Genomic DNA, 24,514 nt, shown 5'->3' on the forward strand with positions numbered 1-24,514 from the left:
AGAGATAGCTATAGTAAATAATAAACCACCTAATCCAACCTTCCTATGTTGGCATTCATTCTTAAACTTTAAATTTATCGCCATATTTGATTATTTCATTAAATTCTTCAAAATCAACTAAAAAATATAGTCTGACAAACTTTCTGGCTTCAAGTTACCTTAGCTCACCGCTCTGCTAGTTAAAAATCAATCCCCAAGTGATGTCTAAAAGGAAAGATAACACGTGTGATCCAATGCAAATTTATTTCCCCTTTAAGACGCAAAACATGTTCCCTACAGCTCTGAGTTTTGATTTATCCGGTGCTCACATCTGAAGCACAACCCGCAATCCCTTACTGCAAGGCAGACTCGCTTGTTTTGATCACGTCTAAGTTTTCAAGGTAAACAGGTCACCCGCGGCTACCGAAATGACAGAGGAAGAACACGCACTCACCCCAGGCGGTCAGACCCCAGGCACGGGCTTCGGAGCGCTCGCAAGGCGACGGGTCGCCCCCCCGCACCCCAAATCCTCCAAGGAAGGGCGGGCGCCGAGCCAGCAGGACTAGGCTGGGCAGGAGGCTTCTTGCTGCTCTGCTCTGCAGACCATTGTCAGCGCCACGGTCGCCGGCGCTTTCTGCGCGGTATGGGGGCGGGAAGCTCCAACGAACCGAATAGTTGCAAGCTTAACCCAAGCCAGGGAGAACTAGCTGCTTTTGCATCCGAGCCAAGGACTGTACCAGGTGTAACTTCCACCCCGTGACCTATTTTAGAGTGTGAGAATGAAAGCAATAGAAAAAAAAAAAAATAGACGGAGGGCTTGTGGGCGCGCTTACCCGAGAAAAAGCGCGCGCGCGCCCCCGAGCGAATGTCGGGGCTTCGGGAGAGAAGTTGCTGCGAGGCCCCCCGAGGCGTCCCCGGCCGCGGCTCGGCCCGCAGAGCTTGGGGGTGGCCCCTCCGTAAGCCCCGCCTCCCTTCGCAGCCCGAGTGCCGGCGGCGTCCGCCCTTCTCCCGGTGCACCCCGAACAGGAAGCGTCGCTCCCGGGGATCGGGGGCCTTCGGGCGGCCGCCGCGACAGCAACTGGGCTGTCGCTTCCCCGCCCCCATCGCGATCCCCGCCTCCCCGATCCGTCCTCACCTCCCCGGAGGCGGGACTCGGTCTCCGACGGAGGCCCGCGGCGCCCCAGGGCCAAGAGAACTGACAGTCTCCGAGGGTCGGCGGGCGCCGGTGTGGCCACCCCTGACCAGTCCCCTAAGAACGTCCCGATCCAACGGGCGGGGAAGTGAAGCTCTGCGGCTGGCTCCCTCCCAGTCTGGGCGGTGGGGTGACCTTCCTGGCTCCCGCTGGCGCTCCTGACTGTACCACCCTGCGCGCGCGGCGGGTCCTACGCGCGGAGGACGCCCAGGCCGTGCACCTGCCCGGCCCGCAGCACAGCGGCGCAGCACCTGGGGTGACACCAACAGGACGCTTTAGCGCGTCTTCTCTCATTTGACCCTTGAAGCCAACCGCTTCAAAGGCAATGTCCCGGTTGAGTACGGTGGGGTAACCCAAAATCAAAGGGTGGCACAGAGGTGCCACTGTTCAGACTCTTCCAATTTTTAGTGACACGGGTGCGTAATCTATTAAGAGTTTTATAAAATTAGTCCCATCAAAGTACCATCTATCAGAAAGAGAGATCAACTTAGGCTCCAAGCTTCTGTCAAAAACTGGAATCAGATATCACCTTTCCCCCCTGCTTTTGTAACATTGAGATGACTTTCTGTAACAATGGAGTTAACTGCTTTCTGCCTGGTCCTTACAACTTCTGTTATTAGACAACTCAGTAAACATCAGAGGCCTATGCACTTTTAAAATGTACGTGCCCGATTTAGAAAAATTATCGGATCTAGTAACTTCTTCCCGGTTTAAATGCTGCAGAAAAAAATGTATGAGGTTAAGGCGCCTGACTCCATGCTTTGTTTGACTTCTTGTTGAGTTGTTTTTCCAGGACTGCTTTATCTGGGAACTTGACTAGGCTTCTATAAACTATGCTGTGTGTGTGTCTGTCTGTGTGTGTAGCTACTAAGAGGGAAGGTGGATTTTAACTCTAGAGTTTGTGAATCTAAATCATTTTCTAGCCCCACAGAAAGTTTGTCTGGAGGAGGGAACCTTAGGCATTTTCATCACCATGCCCAGGGTAATCAAATTGTCATTTCCTTTTCCTGTCAACATCTTTTTCTCATTTAAAAGAAGCCTAGTTTTATGATCTTCTTGAGCTGAATGCCAGTGCACAAAAATGCCACTACTCATTTTTGTTTCCACGCAACAGAACCAGGACTACAGTGTGACCTTAGATAGAGGATACATTCTGGATACTGTGATATGCCTTGCTCCTTTCTAACAGTGCAACAGGAGACAAAATACACCTATTTAAGTATATTATAGTGTCTGGCACATAGTAGGTGCTTAATAAATACTTGCCAGGAAATGAGGGCTCAACAAAATTTGTTAAATGTGAAAGTGACCGGGTTTAAATTTTACAGAAAAACATGAGGAAAATCAACTATATAGGTGAGGTAGTCGGAGCAGGTATCCTGCACATGGGGACAGATGCATAATTTTGATATGGAGACTGACTGAGAAATGGAAGTAAGAAAGTAAATTTGCTGTGCTTTCAAGATATGGACATGAAACCATCAATTTTATGCCAAAACGTGTCACCTTAATGAGAATAAAGAGCTTCTGTATGTATGTATGTAGTGCCAGTATATTTCAAAATTCCCAAATTTTAGCAAGTAGAATAGACACATTAGCAGACAAAATATCACAAATTACTGTGGCTAAGATAACCCTTAAAAATATCTGATGCAGGGCCTCCCCGGTGGCGCAGCGGTTGAGCGCTAGGTTGCGAAGCTGCCCACAGCCTCTGCAGCGCCGGTTCGAGCCCCGGCCACCGGGCGAGGGTCCCACATGGTGCGCAGACCTCTCCTGCCGCCCGTTGCAATGTACTTCGGTCCTTCTGCCTGTTCTGCTCCCTGCTCTCACCCTCCCGCACTTCTGACTGTACCCAGTGCTTGTATAAATAAATAAAATAAATCTTAAAAATAAAAAATCTGATGCAGCATTCTCCTTGCATGTTTCTACATAGACTGTATGCTTCTACATGTATATGTACGTCTATATAGATTTTTTAAGGGAAAAGCATGTGATCTAGCCCACCATTCTATGGTTCTTAACCTTTCGCAGTTAATAAGCCCCTGTGAGAATTTAATGGAAGCTTTGGAACTTTTCTATATAATAAACAAATATAACAATATTTGCATATATTTTCTCTGATTTCACAGACCAGCTGAAACAGATATGTGGAACCCATTATACGCCTGTGGGCTTGAATGATTATTTCCTTGTTTGGGAACTGGGAGAAAAATAGATTATTCTATTTGAGGCCATCATAAGAGGCATCTCCATGGCCACCAGCAGAATTTTGGTAATGACTTAAGAAATGGGAAGAAAAGTGTGTGTAAGAAAAGGACACTAGAGAAATATAGCCATCCCTCTGAATCTGGACCTCTTAACATTTATCCAATTTTTGTATATGAGCATTTTACTTTCATCTCTCAGCAAAAGAGGGGACAGCATAATCTGTAACTGTCAAATACGTTGCTGTTGTGTGAGTACATGGGATTTATTGTATTATTGTCTCCTTTCTTGTGATGTATGAACTTTTTCATGAAAAAATATTAATGAATCTTTCCTCTCTGATAGCCATAACCAATCTTAGTACCTTTCTTAACTTGGCTTGTTAAAATGGAAATTTTGTGTATTAAAAAAAAAAGAAACAAATACAAGCATACCAGTGATGCCACACATAAGATTGCTATCTATAGGTAGAATCCATATAGAAATAATAGGTGTTCTCTTATTGTGAATTATGAAGTGGGTTGGCTATGGTCTCAGCAGAAATTAGACCACTGTGAAACACTGAACCATTGAAAAGTGTTTCCACTTCTGTCTAAATTTATACTTCATTTTACATTGCTTAGTTAACTAAGTTCACTTATTGTTTTTATACATAGTATATTTCTTTTTTTTAAAGTTTTATTTATTTATGCATACAAGAACTGGGGTGTAAACCAGAGGTGTTGGGGTGTGTGTGTGTGTGTGTGTGTGTGTGTGTGTGTGTGTTTGTGAGAGGATTCACCAGAGAGAGTGGGGAGTAGAACAGGCAGATGTACTGAAATACACTGCTGAGAGGAGCAGCCGGCAAGGCAGGTGAGGTCTATTGCGCCATGTGGGTTGCTCCCTGGCCAGCCAGGGATCCGACTCATGCTGCGATAGCTTGATAGCACTGTCTTTAACCCCTGCACCACCAGGGAGGCCCATATATAGTATATTTCTATATTAACACAGTTCTTTCAATCTGGCATGCACCTCTTGAGAAGCAGATGGCAGGCTATAGTTTCCTGAGTACATCACCCACCATCTTCTGAGAAAGATGGTCACAGTGCTTCCTTATACCCTGGGCACCATACTTCCGTAGATCCATAGACACAACCATAGATCCATGTCCATTAGTTGGAGCTGTCTGGGTTTGTCCTGTGGCCCATTAGGCAGCAGTTGGAAACCACTGCCAGGTCGCTATGTGCCACATTGGATAGAGATGGTCGGACCCAATGAGGTCGTCTCACTAGTGTTTTACAGGTAGCATCTGAATTTGACCATAGGCAGTGAATATGTCCTTTTTTAAAAAATTTATTTATTTATGCATAAAAGAACTGGGGTTCAGGCCAGAGGTGTGGGGGCTGAGAGGATTCACCAGAGACAGAGTAGGGAACAGAACAGGCAGACTGAAATACACTGCTGAAGGAGCAGTGGGCAAGTCAGGAGCAGTCTGCTGCGCCATGTGGATAGCTCCCTGGCTGGGGATCGAACTCTTGCTGCACTGGCTTCGGAGAGCTTCATAGGTTGCACCTTAACCCCTTGTACCACCAGGGAGGCCCAGTGAGTATGTTCTTAACCATTCTGCACTGCCTCAGGAGCAGCAGACAGAATTAAAGCAAGCCACATGCATGAGCAACTCACACTGTAAAAGCTGTGATTACTCTGGCTACTGAGGAGCTCAGCCTACTAGTCTCTTAGGTGCTGTTGTGTTTTCCTCCTTGGTCCTCTAGGACCTTCTGAATGGTTTGTGGCTGTGGAGACCATTGCTTGTTCTTCCTCACTTCCTCATAATAAAGTAATGTCACCATAGATCATCTGTTTATCTTCTTTATAACCGGAATGAACACAAGTGTATAGTAGCATACTGATGGCCTACAACACATCCCTGACAGGATGTGGGGCTGTGACCACTCTCTCATTGGCTCACTTCTTTTAGAGGTCTTGATTCCTCCTATTAAAAACAGAAGAGATGTGTTCTTAGAGATGTTATCTGAAAATAAATTTCTACAAATCAAGTCACATTTTTCCAGTTGAATATTTTAGTAAACTGTTTTTCCACAAAAATAACATTTTCCTCTGAATCATTATGAAAATTGTGTCTAGAATTTCATAGCTATTGTTTTTAACCACTCATCTAGTGGAAATATGGGAAATCTAATCAATAAACACTAAATCCAAATTTTTTCATGTCCCTTCTCCTTAAGGTCCTTTAACGGCTCTGTGATGCTTATTAAGTGCCACAAGTCCCATACATTAGGATACAGCGTCCCCCAAGCCTGGCCCTAATCTACCTCTCTGGAGCCAAGGAAAAATCATGAGATTTTTTCCAGTCTTAAGCTGTTTGCTTTTGTTTCCATTACCACAAATCCAAGGATCATCTAGCTCCAAATGCATCCCCTTTTCTTTGTCAGCATGATGGCATATAAATTCTCCTTGTCCTAGTAGCATTATCAAGAACATTCTTTACTTTGTGGTAAGAGTTCTTATGCACACTAATAATTTGCTGTTATCACCAACATGAGCCTATTACTCCTCTCCCCTAGAGTTTATACTGTTTGCTGAGGAGGTAAACCAGCATGGTTTTTCTGGCCCCATGGAAACCAGGCCATCCTCCAGCTAGCCTTTGTCACATTTTCCTACTTCCATCTCGGAAACTATTTGGTTAGGACGTCTACATCCTTTTTCTAGAACTTTCAATCCTTTTGTTTGTTCTCACCTTCTCTTTGTGATCCTGTAATTTTGAAGTCAGCCTTCTGCTGGAACAGTGAGCGACATATGTCACCTGGTTTATTTTAACTCTATTTTTTAAACAGTGTTATTACATAACTCCTTTTAAAGAAGCACACTCAGACACAAAATCTCAGATATGATTTTTTTTTAATATGTGCTGTTTGTTTTTAGTTTGGAATGGACAGGTAATAGGTGGGAAAGATGGTCTTATTTGTCATGATGGAAAAAAATATAAAAAGTAAATTCTAACAATAGAGAATGTGTTATATTAGAAAATGAAACATTCAACATACAGGAAAATACAAATCCATGATTTTGAAGACAACTTAATGACCTAGAAATACAGTATAACAGTAAGTGAAGAGGCAAATCACTATTTTGTAAACACTATGTATTTACATATAGTTACAGGAAGAATATTGGACAAGTGCTCACAATGTTAATGGAGGTTTTCTCTGGGTGATAAAATTTTTATTTACATATATATGTTTATACATATATTTAAAGATAAAAGTACTACATGTAGTTTCAGAGCAAAGATACACCTATTTGTTGCCATAGCTTTTTGCTCATGATTTTATTAATATTTCAAATCTGCGGTCCCCAATCAAATATATGAAAAGCAGTGTCAATATGTGAAAAGTGCTTTTGTTCCTTCTTTTTATTATTATTTTAAATTCTTAAGTGCAGCAGTTCAAATGAGTCCTATTGCTTTAAGTATAGTATAGAAATCACAGTTGCCATAGCATTCACCTACAAAAATGCCATTCATGGTTACACTGAGGATACAGCCACACATTATATTGTAACTAAATTACTTGCATTTACATCCTATCTGTTAGGTGAAATGGGTCAGTTCCCTAGCTGAGTATCTTGATTTCATCTACTATTGGTAATAGCTGTCTTGAGTTTATATGAAAGGCAGTGAAAATGAAGAAGGAGGTTAACTCTGTGTGTGTTCACTGATAGTTGAAACTCTTGGGGAGTACAACTTTTGAAAAATTTAAGACTAAATTAGTATTTAATACAGATACTAATATATGTTGTATAAGTTAACTTAATGTGAAATAGTTTCAGACAACTGCAGTTTTGTTAAAAACTATTCTGAGAACAAGCAAGGCGATCCTATTATAATCCTATTACCAGAATTTAACCAGAATCCTTTGACCTGATATCAACTAACAATTCTGGGATCTTAGATCACCCATCTGAAACTTGAGAGAGTTCAGTTATGTGATCACTGAGGTCCCTCACAATACTTAAAACAAAAGTCATTTTTGTTTATAAAAGTTATAAAGTTATAAAATAAAGAGAGGATTTGATGTTTTCTTTATTTTATTCATTTATGGTATAGATGTTGATGCTGAATTGCAAAGACTTGGATGTAAAGTTAATGATTGATGATAATTTCTAATGCATGTGAGGAATTTAGAAAGAACTTGTGATATGAATGAGGAAGGATACTTATTCTGAGAGGCTCCAGAGGGCAGACTTGGACCAGCTAAGTAAGCTGCAGAGAACATTTAGACACAACTAGAGGAAGAGATTTCTAAGTTTCAACTACTTGAAAACAGGGCTCCTTCAAAAGGAGGTATAGTTCTTTGTCTCTGGAAGGGCAGAGGAAGAGGCCAATTCACCTATTGCTGATGTTTGCTGAAGGAGTCTATACATCACAAAGAAGGCCATGCACAAAGACATCTCAAAGTCCTTTCCAGAGCTGGGATCCTTTGATGTGATGTTGACAAAGGGTCCTGAGAAATGGCAGAATACAAAGTCTCTGCAGGTGTTTGGACAAATAATGAGCCTGTTATTTTCACAGCACAGCCTTTGCAACTCTTTTTTTCTCTCTCCTTCTCCAGATGGTTTCATTTTCTGTCTTATGGAAAAGAAACTAATTGTTTGGAAATAGTAGTCATGCCAAGATATAAACTGACATGGGAAAAGGTTGCACTGATTGGTCTCATCCCATTATTTGTCAAATTTGGCTGAGAACAGAGGAATATGCCTCAGAGAGCATGAAGACACTGTGCCAGATAATAAGGGAAGAGAGCTCCATGGTTTGGCATCAGACTGCTCATACCTGTTGACCTGGAAAGTGTGCTTCCTTTTCCCCATTTAAAATGAAAGGAGAAAGGGATATAAAAATATATAATAAAGATAACCAGTAGGAGGGTGATTAAAAGCCTTAAAAATCCAACTGAGCAATCAAAATAATAAAAAAGGCCAGAGAAGGGTTTCCTTTTTTAAATTGTTTTTGCCTACTGCAAAAATAAGCAGCTATTACCTAACAAGAATAACAAAACAGGAGAAAATGCCTTCCTAAGGGGAAGGCTGCAGATAAATAGCCCAGAGGTTGATGTCACACTCATAGGGCAGACAGGTGGAAAAGTACTTGACCTGTACATTTTCTGTTATTACAGGAACAAACAGTGTTCTTTCATTCCCCGTGGCAAAATCTTTTCTAAACGTACTTAATCCCTCCACATATAGGCAAGTATGATCTGGTAAAGTTAGCCTCCTCTCATGAACATAAATCTATCTGATCAGAAATCAAATCAGTATTTCCTGAAGAGAGTAATGTAAGAGAAATGCCAAGTATAATTTTCCTATATCCAAACTGAATCCATGTGACAAGAATTTTCTCTATGGAAGGCTTCATTTAAACCAAGAAATGTTCATGCAAAAGAGAAAGTCATCTTATATGAAAATAAAAATAAACTTTTTTTTCAAAATTTTAATTTATGGGCAGAAGAGCTAAATAGGCACTTCTCCAAAGAAGACATGCAGATGGCCAACAGACATGAAAAAATGCTCATCATCACTTATCATCAGGGAAATGCAAATCAAAGCCACTATGAAGTACCATCTCACATCTGTGAAAATGGCCCATGTCAAAAAATCCCTACAAATAAGTACTGATGAGAATTTGGAGAAAAAGGAGCCCTATTGGCAGGAATTTAGACTGGTCGAGCCCCTATGAAAAAAGTGTAGAGATTCTGCAAAAGACCAAAAATGGATCTACCATATGACCCAGCAATTCCACAACTAGGTATGTCTCTCTCTCTTTCTTTCTCTCTCTCTCTCTCTCTCTCTCTCTCTCTCTCTCTCTCTCTCTCTCTCACACACACACACACAGTGGAATATTATTCAGCAATCAAAAAAGATAAACTCATGCCATTTGTGGCAACATGGATGGAACTGGAAGGGACTATCTAAGCCAGGTGATATATAAGATTTCACTTATATGTGCAATCTAGAGAAACCAAACAAAGGATCAGACAAAGACAACTGTAAAATTGACCTTTGAAAGCAGACCACAAATCTGAGACATTCAGGAGGGGAAGAGGAAAAGGGAGGGAGAGGGGGAGCGTAGAGAACAAGGTAAGAAGAGAGTGTGGTGGAGTGTGGAGGACTGTGGACACTTTGGTGTGGGAAAACTATGGTGACTGCACCTGAGGGAAGAAGTTCTAAATTGTGAAACAATAAAGATGTTTAAAAAATATTTTAAACATACAACTATAATTTACAGGATTAAAAAATTTTAATTTATACCTAAATTCATAAGCTATAGTATTATATATAAAGTCAGCATATCTTAGCTTCAGCTATTAAAAAAATCTGATGGAATTCTATATCTCTAATTGTCATTTTCAACTCTTAGTGAAATTCTATGTTAGAAATTATTTGAATTTACTTCAACATGTGTTGATTCAGGATCCATCTGCACATTAGTGAAAGAGGGAGAAAAGCAAGGATTTAGAGAGATATTTTAGCTTTTTACTACTGACTGAGAAAGAAAAAATATCTAAGAGCAAAAATTGTTTTTTGCTTCTTTGCAAACTAATTTTTAATGTTCCTGGCCAATTACTCTAACAGCAGAGTAAAACAGGGTTTCTTTGGGGAGGGCTTCTTGTCTTTATGAGAAAACAGTGTAATAGAACCAGATCATGTCAATAAAGCAATTATGTTTGCATACAAAGTTTAAGAGCCGTAGGGAATAATAATAATAATAATTGCATAGATGAACTGGGGTGAGGCCAGTGCGGGAGCAGGAGGATTCACCAGACACAGAGTGGGGAGCAGAACAGTCAGATTTACTGAAACACCCTGCTAAGGGGAGCAGCAGGTGAGACAGGAGAGGTCTGCTGTGCCATATGTGGGCTAGCTACCTGCTGGGATCAAACTCAGGTTGGAGCAGTGATACTGCTGAGATGCATTTAATCCCCATGCCACCAGCGAGGCTGTAAAGAATTTTTGTGGTTGTGGAGTGCATGTGAAAGGAACAAATGTTCATAAATATCTGAAAACTTAGATTTATGTATAAAAAAATCCCACAACTGTACCACCTAAAGACATCATTATTAATGCATTGGTGCATTTCCTTTCTATCTATGTGTCAGTCTATTTAATCTTTTTAAATCAAAACTGGCATGACATTATGTCTATACTTTGAATTATATCATTGTATAACATGTTAAATAGTCTCAACTGATTTTAATATCATCGTAGAATTTTATTTAAAAAATATGGCTTATGCACCAAGCAAGTGTTGACATTAACTCATGTAGTTCTTAAGAGCCTAAGGCATCTTTCTTTTTTTTTTCCCAGATGGGTAACTGAGGTTAAGAGAGGGTAAGTAACTGCCCCAAATCAGAATAAGATGGGGCTGTGACTTGGAACAATTTCGGTCTAACTCTAAAACCAATATTCTTAATCATTATGATTATGATTCTTAATGATATACATGAGAAATGTAAATGATCCAAGTAAAATGTCAAAAACATTTTTTACTTGTCAGGCGATCAAGGAACTTGCTTCATATGTCTTACTGAATAAATCACCATGACAGCTGTTATGAATTGAATCTTCCCTGAGAAAGCAAATAATGGTCTCTGTTCAAGGTCTTCAGTTTTCTTGTTCCAAGATCTGAGTTTTAAAAGGGGAAAACATTTGTCTCTGTGTTTGGTGAACATTATAAGCCTATTTTAAAACTATTTAAAGACTGATAAATACAGTGTTGTAAATCATTTTTACATAAGAAAACTATACATGGAAATAGAGAATATTATATCTGCTTCTTTTCCATGGTAATGTTTTTTAAAGATTTATTTATTTATGCATACAAGAAATGGAGTACAGGCCAGAGGTGTGGAGGTGAGAGGATTCACCAGAGTGGGGAACAGAACAGGGAGATTGACTGAAATACACTGCTGAGGGGAGCACGGGGTGAGTCAGGAGAGATCTGCTGCGTCATGTGGGTAGCTTCCTGACTGGGGATCGAACTCGTGCTGCAGTGGCTCTGGACAGCTTCATAGGTTGCATCTTAACCCCTTGCGCCACCAGGGAGGCCCTTACATGGTAATGTTTTAAGAGTCATAAACTTAGAGCATATAAGGTGCTGCTCCTCTTTCAGCACTTACCATACATTACAGTGAGTGATTTTTTTTCATTAAATGTAACTAGTGGCTCCTGCCTATATTTGTAAGCTTCTTCATTTTATCATATGTCACTACTAAGCATCATCGATAGGTTCTTGGAAACTGCAACTTTAAACTAAATGGCTTATAACAAAAACAAATGAATAGATATAAACAAAATTAAAGTCCCTGGGGCCTACTTCTGATCACAAAAGCATCACCAAACTTCTAAACAAAGACCCAAAACACTTTTAATATTAAATTATCATTTATATTCATTCATTCATTTTCCAACCTTTTTTTTTCCAGTACAGGGTCAAGGCTTCTCATGACCCAAGAGGGGAACCAACCCTGGGGAGGATGCCCTTCCATCACAAGGGCACATCACATCCTCATCCACTGGTATAATTTAGATGTGCCAATGAACCTAACATGCACATCAATCCCCTCCCCCCTTATCAATATTATAATGAAATGATGTTGAATGAAATGACATCATTTGAAGACCTGCTGTATTATACCATGTCTTAGATTTTCAGAATTGATCACATCATCTGCCAAAATATTGGGCTGTCGGAAAAGTCATGACATATTTTCTCTATCTTTTTCAAGCAAAAATGTGTCATGACTTTTCCGGCAACCAATAGCTATTTGATATTTGCTTGCAATATGCCTGAATGTGATTACATTCAGCGTATCAATATTTAGATCCCAAATACTTAAATGCTAAATAGCAGTTCTCTTGAATTCACTTTTATAGATAATGTTGTCTTGGTGGCAGAGATAATGCTAAGTGATCAACATACCAGGTCCACCTAACCTAGACAGCACACGAATGTACATAGCCCAGTCTCCTTTGTCGTTTAGTGGAACCATGTCCCTGTGACTTAGAAGTGATGCATGCCCTTCCCTCCTGGTCCTTAGGCCCTACAGCCTCCTCTGTAATATGATCTCTCTCTCGATCTCTCTCTCTCTCTCTCTCTCTCTCTTGCATCTCTTGCATTCGCTCACACAACAATTCCTGAAACGCTGGAGAGTTGTATCTATAAATCTCCATCTGGAAGGAATACTACATTTCACTCCTACGTGAGCTATTGAGATTTGGGGGTTGTTTATTATAACACTTAATACCCCATTTTGTTTATCATGTAGTGAGCTGGTAAGACGCATTATACGTGGTGCCATATATTCTTTATTATATGTTTCCCTCTCTTACCATTTCTTCAAACTGAAATTGTCTCCTTCTGTGTCTTACCTATTAAAATAGATGACTCAGCTCAAATATCTTGTATGAAGCTTTGTTTCATATCGCGGGCAGAATAATCTTGCTCCACCCTGAAATGTTACAGAACTGTAGTCCCTTCTTGCACTTCTGTAGCTGAATGTTGGTCGGTGTTATGTAGCTACTAATTACTCCAGTGGCTGGCATTATACTAGCTCTCATAATACTTGCCAGAAAATGAATAAATGAGGACATTTAATTCCTCCCACAGGTTTTATAAGTCTTTGTGTGTGTGAGATCATGTCTTCTGTATTCTTTATAACTTCCCAATGACAGGCACAGAACTTGGCACATGGGAGGCACCCCCAAAATGTTTGTAGAATAACTGTAGCACTGCTCATGATTGATGATGGAGACAGGTAAAAAGTTTTCTTTTACAGTAGGTGTACAGCAGAACATTATAATCCTCCAAATGTTTAATAGCACTGATGCATGGAAAATTTATTGTTGAATTTAACTCAAATTCCTTATGTTTAACTTGCAATTCTTCCTTGATTCTTACTTATCCTATAGTTATTACACTTTTGAGCAGGAAGAGGTTCAGTTCTCATAAGCTATTTCTGTCTGACTGATGTTTTTACAGAAGAGATGATAATGATTCAACTGCTCCAAATCAATACCTCCACATTATTTCAGGAAAGACAGGGTTTTTAGGTTCTTCTGTTGTATATTCCTTTATTCTTGTGATTTTGATAATTTGTCACAAATTCATGCCTGTGTGGAGGTGGAAAACAGAGACATGGTGATTTGGAGAGAAATGAGGGAGGTGGAAATCAGTGATGCTGACTCTATTGCTGAAAGCTCAGTGATTAGTACTATAATTAAAAGAGAAAATATTTCTTTTCCAATCATAAAACCCAGAAATGCATATCATGTGAATAAGTAAGATGCTAAAAATGACATGGGATTAATTATTAAGAAGATAGCCATCATCCAGAGTATGAACACAATTGATTTCAGAGGACACAGCTAAGCTTTGAAAATTCCCACCATTGCTATTATGCTGAATGACTGCAAAGTAAGCCTTGAACTATAAAAATATATATTTATTGCAATATGTTACAAGCATAACCAAATAATCTTTTATTCTTTAATTGTACAACTAATAAAAAAAGTCCTTTTACCAACTCGCTCCCCACTTCAACTTCCCAGAAGTAGCCTCTGTTAAGGACTATGTTCTCTCTCTAGGCTTCTGTGCAATTGTCAACATGTATTTGTTTATACAAATATGATGGATAGGAAAAAAAGAAATTTTTGCATAAATGTTATCACACTGCATGTATTATTCTACAACTTGTTTTCTTTATTCAACAATAATGTCTTGATTCTCTTTTTTCTATCCACACTTCTACATTTGTCTCATTCTTTTTAACTCCCTCATGACATCCATCATGTGGATTTATCACATTTTATTTAACCATTTTCCTATTGATAGACATTTTCATCGTTTCTGAATATTTATTATGAGCTGCTGCAGTGAAAATCCCTGCATGTGTCTGTTTATGCACGTAGAAGTGTGTCCCTGCAGACTGAAAGTGAAAAATGAAATATATGTATCAAAGGATATTCATAGTATATTAAAAAATGTTATGGATGTTCCTCAATGACCTTCCAGAAAAAAATTCCATCTATTTTCTGCCCCAACTACACGGTATGAGATTGTCAATTCTGAACATTAAAAATTTTGGTAACTTTTTGATACATTTTCTACATAAAATCACCTCATTGTTCTTTTAATTTGTACACTCCTCAGTGTTAAGAAAGTTGAACAACTTTTGCCATTTATCATTGAGTTGGATGTCTTTGTAAGAGACTTATAAATTCTAGCTAATCCTTTGTTTGCTGTAAATGTTGCACATATTTCCTCCAGTTAGTTGCAAGTCTTTTAAAAATTTTGTGTCTTTCATCATATAACCAGCTTTAACTTTTTAGGTCATTGGACCTATCAGACTCTTACAGAGGCTTCTGAAGTTTATATTTTATTTAGGAAATCTTTCTCTTTCCCACAGTTATACAAGTACTTGTCCATATTACCTTATAATGCCTTTGTAGTTTGTTGTTGCATTGCAAGATGAAGAATCATGGTCTCCACATTGGAATGCCTTCCTCAATGACCATTCCAGCCTCCTTCCAGGCTTCCATATAATTTGGGCTTGGCAAGTGAGTCTGGTTCTACCGATACAAGTTAATGAAAAAAAGATTTGCATTTGAACTGAGTTACTTAGAGAGAAAGGAAGGACATGGGGTATTCATTTTACAGGATTGAATCATGGCAGAATAGCAGTTTCTGGAATGAGCAACTATGGTAGCTGCTTCTAACTAGGCAGATGGTTTCTGTTTGGGTAGGTCACAGAACAGAGCGGCTGTAGGAGAAAGAGCAAAGAAGACAGTGAAAGGAGAACTTGCTGCCATATCAAATCTTGCAACCATATCAAATCTTGCAAGGGATTGGTTTCTGTTCCAAGTATGCTTGGGCACCATTTGTGAGGGTGTGTTGAGCATGATGACATGATGAGGTTTCTGTTTAGCTGTATCATTCTGGCTAGTGAATGGTAGAAGAGGGGAGGAGAGAGTAGATAGCAAAAGTAAACTCTTGACATTTGGAAGAAGATGATTCACTAAAAGAGACATAGAAAAACAGTAGTGAGGATAGTGGTGTTGATGCTGTTCTGGCAAAGAGTCAAGCACCCATCTGTAATTGAACCAGGGTAGGTACAGCACTCATTGCAGTGAAAGGAGAACACACACCATGGGAAAATGTGTTCATTTAAAATAAAGGGATATTAGAAAGGTTCTATTATAAGATTTTATTTGTGCCAGTTGAATTTTTAGGAGGGTAAAGCAGAGCCTTGGTCAGAATTGAATTCTGTCAAAAAGACGATAATTCTATGATTGGATTTTAAATAATTCTTAGAGAAGAAAGCAAGACAAGAGGTAGAGTATAGATGTAATTGATAAGGAAGTAGCTGCCCCTTGGGTTGGCCAAATGGAAGGATATTTGGTATTTTGTGGCTTGGACAATGATCACTTGTAGGATTGTGTTAGGACAGGATTGTAGCTGTCTGGTTTCTTATTTTGATGTCTTGTGGTCACAGAGTGGCCTTGTCTGATGTTCTGTGAAATTGTTTATGTTCAAGAGAAGAACACCAGTGACCAGCTGTGGTACAGGGCCAGTTCCTAGCAACATCAAATCTGACTTTAGTAGGTTATCTCTGGGATGTCAGGAGCTGTTTTTATCTTTCTCAGAGGAAAACCAGGAGAATAAGGTATCATCAAAGTCAAGAGATCAAAATGATTTAAGAAGGAAAAGCAATCAATTGCTTAAAACACTGCCAAGAGGTCTGGTTAGATGAAATTGAGTACTTATTGGACTTGGCAATGTTCAGTTTTTTTGAGGCCTTCACAAGAATGCAGAAAGTTACTTGGATTAAAATTTTAAAAACTTGAGTTCATGTTTCAGCTATTTTTTAAAAAAACTATTCGATACTGAGAAAGTTAATTCACTTTTGTGAGTCTTAGCTTTCTGTTTGTAGGGTGAAGGATGGAACTTGACAGCTCCTAAATCCCTCGGGAGACAGCATGGTATGGAGTGTGTACAATAGAACAGGGGTTCTCAAACTTGAGTGTGAATCAGGATCACTTGGAAGGCTTGTTAAACTACAGGTTGCTGCTCCTACCTCCAGAATTTTGATTCCAAAGGTCTGAGGTGAGGCCTGAAAATTTGGGTTTGAACAAGTTCTCACGTGAGGCTGCTGCTGCTCACCCAAGGGCCACGTCAGGGAACTCCATTAATGTACGGATGTGATGTCAAATCCTCATTCTAATTCCTGGCTATGATATCTTTTTGTTATTGTTGTTAAAGAGTTATTTATTTATGCATGTAAGAACTAGGGTATAGGCCAGAGGTGTGAGGGGTGAGAGGATTCACCAGAGACAGAGTAGAGAGCAGAACAGGCAGATCGACTGAAATGCACTGCTCGGGGGAGCAGCAGGCGAGTCAGGAGAGGTCTGCTGCACCATGTGGGTGGCTCCCTGGCTGAAGAGCGAACTCGTGCTGCAGTGGCTGCAAATAGCTTTATAGGTTGCATCTTAACCCCTTGCACCACCAGGAAGCCCTGGCTATGATATCTTGAGGAAGTTCCTAAAACTCATGGGGGAATCATAATTGACGCCTCTCCTGTGAATTTCACAAGTTCCTGCTCCCCAGCCCTCTGGCTTGATGGCCTCTGTTCCTGCTCTGTGTCCCCTTTAAAGCAAGACAGCATTTGTCCATAAAGCAAATCCAATGTTTATTTTATTAAAACAAAAGCTTGGGGAGAAGGGCAGGGAGGAAAAATGGAGGAAATATTTTATAGTGCAAACATTTAGTATGTAAATTATTTTTAAAATCCTATCAGCATTTCTTCCTTCCTGATGTTTCTCCTCACTGATCAGTTCTTTACTTCCTTCTCTTCATTCTTAGATAGTCTCTCATACATCTTCTTTCCCTCAAGCTTTTTTCTCTTCTCCTCTTATGTTTTCTTTTTTTCTCTGATTTTCTTAAGCAGGGTAGTTTTGTTCTACTTTCTCCAATATATACTATGCTTCCACCTTTTCCTCAAGATCAGCAGACATTAGACTCTCCTGTCATCAGAATACATGTTCCCTAAGTAACATTTGAGGTAACTTAAAGGACAAGAACATTCAGTTTGTATCATATAACAAGTTTTATGAGTGTTTACAGTATTACATGTGCTAGGAAATGGGGTGTGCCTACCTTAAAGCCAGACACATAGTATGTGATCAATAAAAACCAGTGTTCTTCCCTACCTTCAGTTTCCAATTTTTGTGATTTATGATTTTATCTTTTTATGTTTTAGAAACAAACATAGAAAGTCTCTTACTCACAATTGGAGATCACTCCCAAGTAAGCAGGCTTATTATCCTGTTGTTCCTTGCCCCCCCAATACTATTGATACAGACCCACAAGTGGACTCTGATTACCTATATTGCTTGCCTTGGGAGCCAAAGCAGCAGGGGACATGCTGATATATCAAAGCACACTAAAGAACATCTAAAAGACTCTTTTGGTATATTTTCATTTCCATCTCACTCTCCTTATCAGTTAATTTCCACCCAATTGCTAAAAAATTGAGTTCAAGCTTAATGTCCTAGCTTAAACTCAGTGTTCCAAGGGACTTCCAACCTGACAGAAGCAAAATATTTAAGTCTATAAATCATATGGTTCCAGGAATTTCACAGAAATGATTTCCAGGAAGCACATATTAAAATGCATTTATCTTATCTGTCTGTGAAGACCTTGAAGAGGAAACATTTCTTGAAGGGATTCAGCCATAAGGTCAGATCATTCTCTTAAGTCCTCATCGCCCAACTCTTAGTTTACAATATTTGAACCACTTACTTGCCGAGAGAGATGGAAGGTAACGTAATTCAAGATATTGACATTACTTGGCAGGACTGAGTACATGCAATCCAGACATCAGAATGGATTTTTAAATTAATCTTGCTATTCAAGTGTCTCCTCAGCCCCTCAATTTGGAAAAACACTCTATTGACAATCAAATACTCAGGTAATATTTAAAAGCTGCATCTACCCATTAGAATTTCAATCTGGAACTTTTGACTTACGAGGTCATATTCAACCATCAATGTACACATTTCTGCCCAACATTAATCACCCCAAACGGTTCTCTCCCTTATGCTTCAGGTCTGTTTCTCACACTCCCTTGGAGATAAAGACAACTGTCTTATTAATTTTTCTAGCCCCCCTCATACACAGACTAGTGCTTTACACATGGTAGAAATAACTCAAAAAATATTTAAGCATAGAGAAAAATTAAATACATGTGAGATCCAAAATTTAGTCTACTTTAGAATAAGATTCCAGTTAGAGCTTCAACAGCTCAAGAAGCAAACTGAAGCTCTTTGTAAAAGAATGGTCAGGGCCTCCCTGATGGCGCAGAGGTTGAGCGCTGGGCTGCGAGGCTGCCCGCAGCCTCTGCAGCACCGGTTTGATCCCCTGCCACCAGCGAGGGTCCCACATGGCTCACCAGACTGCTCCTGCCATGCCCACTGCTCCCCTCAGCAGTGTACTTCGTCAGTCTGCCTGTTCTGCTCCCCACTCTGGCTCTGATGAATTCTCTCACCCTCCCATGCTTCTTACTGGACCCAGTGCTTGTATAAATAAATAAAAAAAAAAAAAAAAAAAAAAAAAAGAATGGTCAGACCACCTCTCCTCTCCCCTCAAAATTTCTGTATTCTCCTGGGAAAACAGAGACTGCTTTACTAAATTCTGAACATAGTCCTAACTTCAGGGCTACATTCCCCCATTCCTAAACATCACCTTTACAAGTTAAATATGTTCATATGTTCCTTTCTGAGTTCAGGGTTCTTAGGTTTTGGACCCTGTTTGTATGTTTTTTGTTTGTTTGTATTTTCTTAGTAAGAAAACTCTCAGCCCAGCAAACATACTTCTTGGTCCAGCAACCAAACTCCACATGTATACAGAGACCCACTAGATACATCCATGTATGAGTTTTAGAATCAGGATAGTCAAGGATGCAAAACTTCTAAGATGTTATATTGCAGTTGACTTTCATTAAAGAACTGGATTAAGTGAGGTATAATTTTAGCTATCATAAGTCAATAGTTATGATGATTAAGAAATCCTCTTAATTGAGCTGATCTTCCTTTTATTTTTTTCTTCCTGTCTGCCTCCTTCCCTCCATTTCTTTCTTCTTAAGTCTGTAGAAAGGAACAAATAAAACTATTACTGTGCAGTGCCAGAGCTGCATGGACTCAGCTGGGTCATAGTTTTCTCATTATTTTGATGCAATTTTTTCATTAGCAAATGACATAGTATTCCTAGTTGAATCCCTGACCAAGATTTCTATTAAGTTAATAGAAGAGATTAAATCAAGGTAATTGAAAAGATTTGTAATCCCTTTAATGTAATCATTCATTTCTAAATCTAATTACTGGGAGAAATCTAGGGCCTGAGTCATCTTCCTTCTCTGACAGGGAAGTTTTGTACTAGGCAGGGATTCACCTTTAGGCAAAGAGGAAATATTGGTAGTGCTTTCAGGCTTCAACTTCAGTAAAATAGACTCATCATAATTAGATTAGCTGATTACAGGTGTGCATAGCAATCACAAGGCAAGAGATAATGAAAGATATTGGGGGGGGGGCTTCTTTCCTTCCTTTTCCTTATACTCTCTTTAAGTGGAGGCAGATGAACATTGGTGTAGAGAACTCCCAGCCAATAAATGAAAAAATTTGCACAAATGATCAGCCCATCCATACTAGAAGGAACAGCTAAGAATGGGTGACCTTGTGCTTGAAGGGAATAAGGTTGAATGAAGGGATTGCGTATTTCTTTTATGATTACTGATCTTTTACCCAGTTGGTGAGTTTTCTAATTTTTTAAAAATTGTAGTTTGTTTGCAAGGATTGTAGGGAAGGATAGGATGTGCTAATGGTTTTTGAATGCCTGTAGTTGGACTTTTCGACACAAGGACAGATGGTTCTGTAGCTCCTAGATTAGCACAGGAGCAGACAGGAAGTGACTGACAGTCTAGCTGCTTTTTCTGCACTCCCCAATCATCACCTTGAAGTTTGCTCCAGAGCTCGCCTCAGCTCTCCAATCTACCACCTCAAGGTACGTTGAAATCCACCTTCGAGGGCAGGGCTCTCTTATGTTTCTGGCTCTGCTCCTTCAATCAAACATACCATCTCTTGTCTTTTAGGGATTTTCCATATTTTCTGATCAATTGGGAGCATACTAAAAATAAAACTTATATACTTGATGTAATTTCTAGGGAATCGGAAGGAGAAGAATAAATTGTTCAATCAGCCCTCCTCCAATTTCCTAACTGTACAGTAAAACCCACTGGGAATGTGTTTGAAATGCATAGAAATATAGGTATTGATTTCAAGTTGTTTAGTCATAGTCTGCTCGACAAATACCTACTTCAGAGTGCAGATGAGGTAGGAATTAAAAACCACTGATTTTTAACCGCAGTATGAGCCTTTGTCTGTGCTCAGTGTGACTCGCGTGTTTTAAGATTTGTAATTTGGGGTACAATATGCCTTCTGAATGCAAGCCAGACACTTCATCTGATGCTTAGCTAGAGAAACAACAATGGAGGAATAGCTGTGCTGGAATTACAACATAGCTGTAGGTTAGTCTTCAATGTGATCTCTTCCTACATAATTTTCTTTAGAAAAGTAATTAATTTTTAATTGAGGTAATATTTAGATACCCCCATCATAGTATTACCACCACCAAATCACTCATAATCTACCATCGTAGCCCATTGTGCTGCCTTCCATCTTTGTTCTTCCCCTTCTCTTATCCCCTTGATGTTTTAGTTCCATAATCAACTATCAAGGGTTAATTTTTAAGCTCATCTTTATCTAACTCTTAGTTCAGTTACTTTATATTCCACATATCAGTGACACAATCTGGTATTTATTGATACCTTTCTCCTTCTGACTTATCTCACTTAGCATTATCCCTTCTAGCTCAATCCATGTTGCCACAAATGGCTTGCATTTATCTTTTTTGATCACTGAGTAATATTCAGTTGTGTATATATACCACATCTTCTTGATCCACTCATCTGTTTTGGGGCACTTTGGTTGTTTCCATAATTTAGATATAGTAAATAGTGCTGCAATAAACAGAAAAGTACAAGTTTCCTTTCAAATGAGTGTTTTTTAATCTTTTGGGTAGGATACCTAGAAGGGGAATTACTAGGTTAAATAGCAGATCCATTTTTAGTGTTTTGAGACACCACCATCTCCATACTGCTTTCCTTAAGAGCTGGACCAGTTTGCAGTCCCATTAGCAGTATAGGAAGGTTCCTTTTTCTCTAGATTCTCACCAGCACTTATTGTTTCTATTCTTTTCAATATGAGCCATTTTCACAGTGAGATGGTATATCATTGTGGTTTTGATTTGCATTTGCCTGGTGATAAGTGATGGTGAATTTTTTTTATGCTTGTGTAGAGTCTGTATATCTCCTTTGGAGAAGTCTCTGTTTAGTACTTCTGCCTATTTTTTTAAATTCGGTTATTTGTTTTGCTTTTGTAGAGTTTTATGAGTTCTTTGTATATCTTTTATATCAGGCCTTTGTCAGGTGTATGGTGTGCAAATATTTTCTCCCATTCGCTAGCATGTCTTTTTGTTTCAGTTACGGTTTTTTCCACTATGTCAAAGCTTTTTAGTTTGATGTAGTCCCACTTGTTCATGTTCTCTTTTGTTTTCCTTGCTGTTGGGGATGAATCCCTAAAGGCATCACTAAAGTTTTTGTTGTGAAATGTTTTGCCTATGTTTTCATCTATGTATTTTATGGTTTCAGGATTTATATCCAAATATTTTACGCATTTTGAATTGATTTTTGTGTTTGGTGAGAGAGTGCTCTGGTTTCATTCTTTTGCATGCAGGTGCCTAATTTTCCTAACACTGTTTATTGAAGGAGCTATCCTTGTTCCCATGTACGTTCTTGGCTCCTTCATCATATATTAACACTCCATATAGATATGAATTTATTTCTGGGTTCTCAATTCTATTCTATATGTCTCTGTGTTAGTTTTGTAGGCTTTTTTTTTTAAAGATTTATTTATTTATGCACATACAGGCCAGACATGCTGGGGTGAGAAGATTCACCAGAGACAGAGTGGGGAACAGAACAGGCAGAGTGACCGAAATACACTGCTGAGGGGAGCAGCAGGTGAGACAGGACTGGTCTGCTGCGCCATGTGGGTAGCTCCTTGGCTGGCTGGGGATCGAACTCATGTTGCAGAGGCTTTGGATAGCTTTACAGGGTTATGCTTAACCCCTTGAGCTACCAGGGAGGCCTAGTATAGGCTGTTTTAATTATTATGGCTTTATAATATAATTCGAGGTCTAAAAGTATGATACCTCCATTCTCTCCCTTTTTTATCAGGATGCTTTTGCTCCTCAGGTCTTTTGTGATTTCCTACATAATTTTCAATGGTAGTTTTGACTATAGGATAGTATTTTTACATGCTGACCTCAGAACCCACCTCTCACTTCAACATGAACGTTATGACTTCATTGTATCAATGTGATCATTTAAGCTTAAAAAAAAAAATCTTCCAGAGCAATATCTACTTGAGATCATCCATAGAAGGAAAATTTTGAGGGGCACAACATGTAGAGAAATGAGAGAATAAGTGAATTTAAAGCATGGAAACCATAGAATGGAGAGCACTACACACACTGAGGAAAGAGGGGAGCTCTGTTCCCACTCAGCAATTCATGGGAGCCACATCAAATGGGAGCCTGGGCAACCCATATATAGCCCAGGGAATGAACAAATAGGACTTACGGGTTTGGTCTGAAAACTGTATTACAATCTTTGGTAATATATTTATTGTGAAGTATATTCTAAGTTTCAACAACAATCTTTATTTAGTCAAAGTATTGGCTAATTATTTGGGGTTTTGTTTCCAGATTCCTGCCAGCAATTTAATATTGATTTTTACCATCTGTGTCTCTTAGTTTTGCAACAACTACATAGTTGTTAAAAATGTAATACTCCAAATTATCATTAAGAATGTTAAAAAGTACAGAACAAAGAACTGTGTCCTACTTTGCAGGAGGTCATTCCACCCTTTGTTGTTTGTAATCCTTAGAGTTTTTGTGATACAAGGATCTTTTCAACTATCTCTTGTGACATTCATAATGGTGAGAAATACAGCTGGAAATTGGGTTGACTGGTTCAAGGGCATACAACTAGTTTTGAATTTATTCATGAAATATGTGTGTGTATTTAATCAATATGTGAACTCACTTTTAATAGAAGAGCCCAAATTATCCCCTGATTCTAAGACCAGTGCTCTTTTTCACAATTTTTTTAGACAATGAATCATCAGAGCCCTCAAAGCTCCAATGTTAATCTGCAAGGATATCATGGGTATTCTTTAAAATACTTTGCTAATACTAAGATTAAATTTGATTATACCATTCTGCCACCTTACCAAATAATGATTTTATGAATTTAACTTGGCATTGCTTATATTTTAGTAGCCTTGTTTGTTTACTCTGTCCCTATCCACCCAACTTATAAAATGTTATTCATTGTGATGACTCCCAAATCTATTTCATTTGCCTCTACCTACATTTCCTGTATGTTTCAAACTTTCCTATTCTCATCTATAGCATACTTCAACTTCAGCGTTTGAAAAGCAAACTCATTATTTCTTCCTGCCTAATTCCACTTCTTATCATGAATTTCTACTGTATTTGACACTATCACAATTCACCCAATTTTTTGGACTAGAAATCCAAAATGTTCCAATTTCCTGCTTTATTTGCTAATCAAGTTCTATTGATTCCACCTAACAAGTAATTTAATTTAGATGCTCATTTCACCTTGTTTTGATAACTGCAATAGCTTCTTAACCAACTTCCATATTTTCACACCTTCAACTTGTAGTACTCTCTCCAAAGTATTCTTTCTACAACATCAATCCAGTTTTTACCAAAGTGAGCAACTGTTTGCAATATCCTAATTTTTTTTTTCATGAAAAATAAAGTGTTTATTGTGGTAGACAGAATTCTAAGATGGCATTTCAAGATTCCAGCCCCCTGCTATTCAATCAAATACTGATCTACTTAATGCAGTGAAGAGATTTTTCAGATATGATAAAGTCCCAAAT

The 24,514-nt window shown here is 39.0% G+C and overlaps 1 protein-coding gene and 1 long non-coding RNA gene across 5 annotated transcripts in view; one reads left to right on the forward strand and one right to left on the reverse strand.

The window, feature by feature from the left end:
• Nucleotides 1-806, reverse strand: part of TRMT9B (tRNA methyltransferase 9B (putative)) — a 44,790-nt gene extending 43,984 nt beyond the window's left edge. For both annotated transcript variants that reach the window (XM_054700832.1, XM_037525984.2), the window contains exon 1: nt 434-806. The gene's annotated coding sequence lies outside the window, so the exon portion shown is untranslated. The remainder of the gene's footprint in view (nt 1-433) is intronic.
• LOC119257768 (uncharacterized) overlaps nt 1-24,514 on the forward strand; it is a 203,181-nt gene that overhangs the window by 71,308 nt on the left and 107,359 nt on the right. The gene's annotated exons all lie outside the window — the stretch shown is intronic.

Source organism: Talpa occidentalis, unplaced genomic scaffold (assembly GCF_014898055.3).
Source record: "Talpa occidentalis isolate TD23 unplaced genomic scaffold, MPIMG_talOcc4v2.1 talOcc4.4, whole genome shotgun sequence".
In the NCBI taxonomy this organism is placed as follows: Eukaryota; Metazoa; Chordata; class Mammalia; order Eulipotyphla; family Talpidae; genus Talpa; species Talpa occidentalis.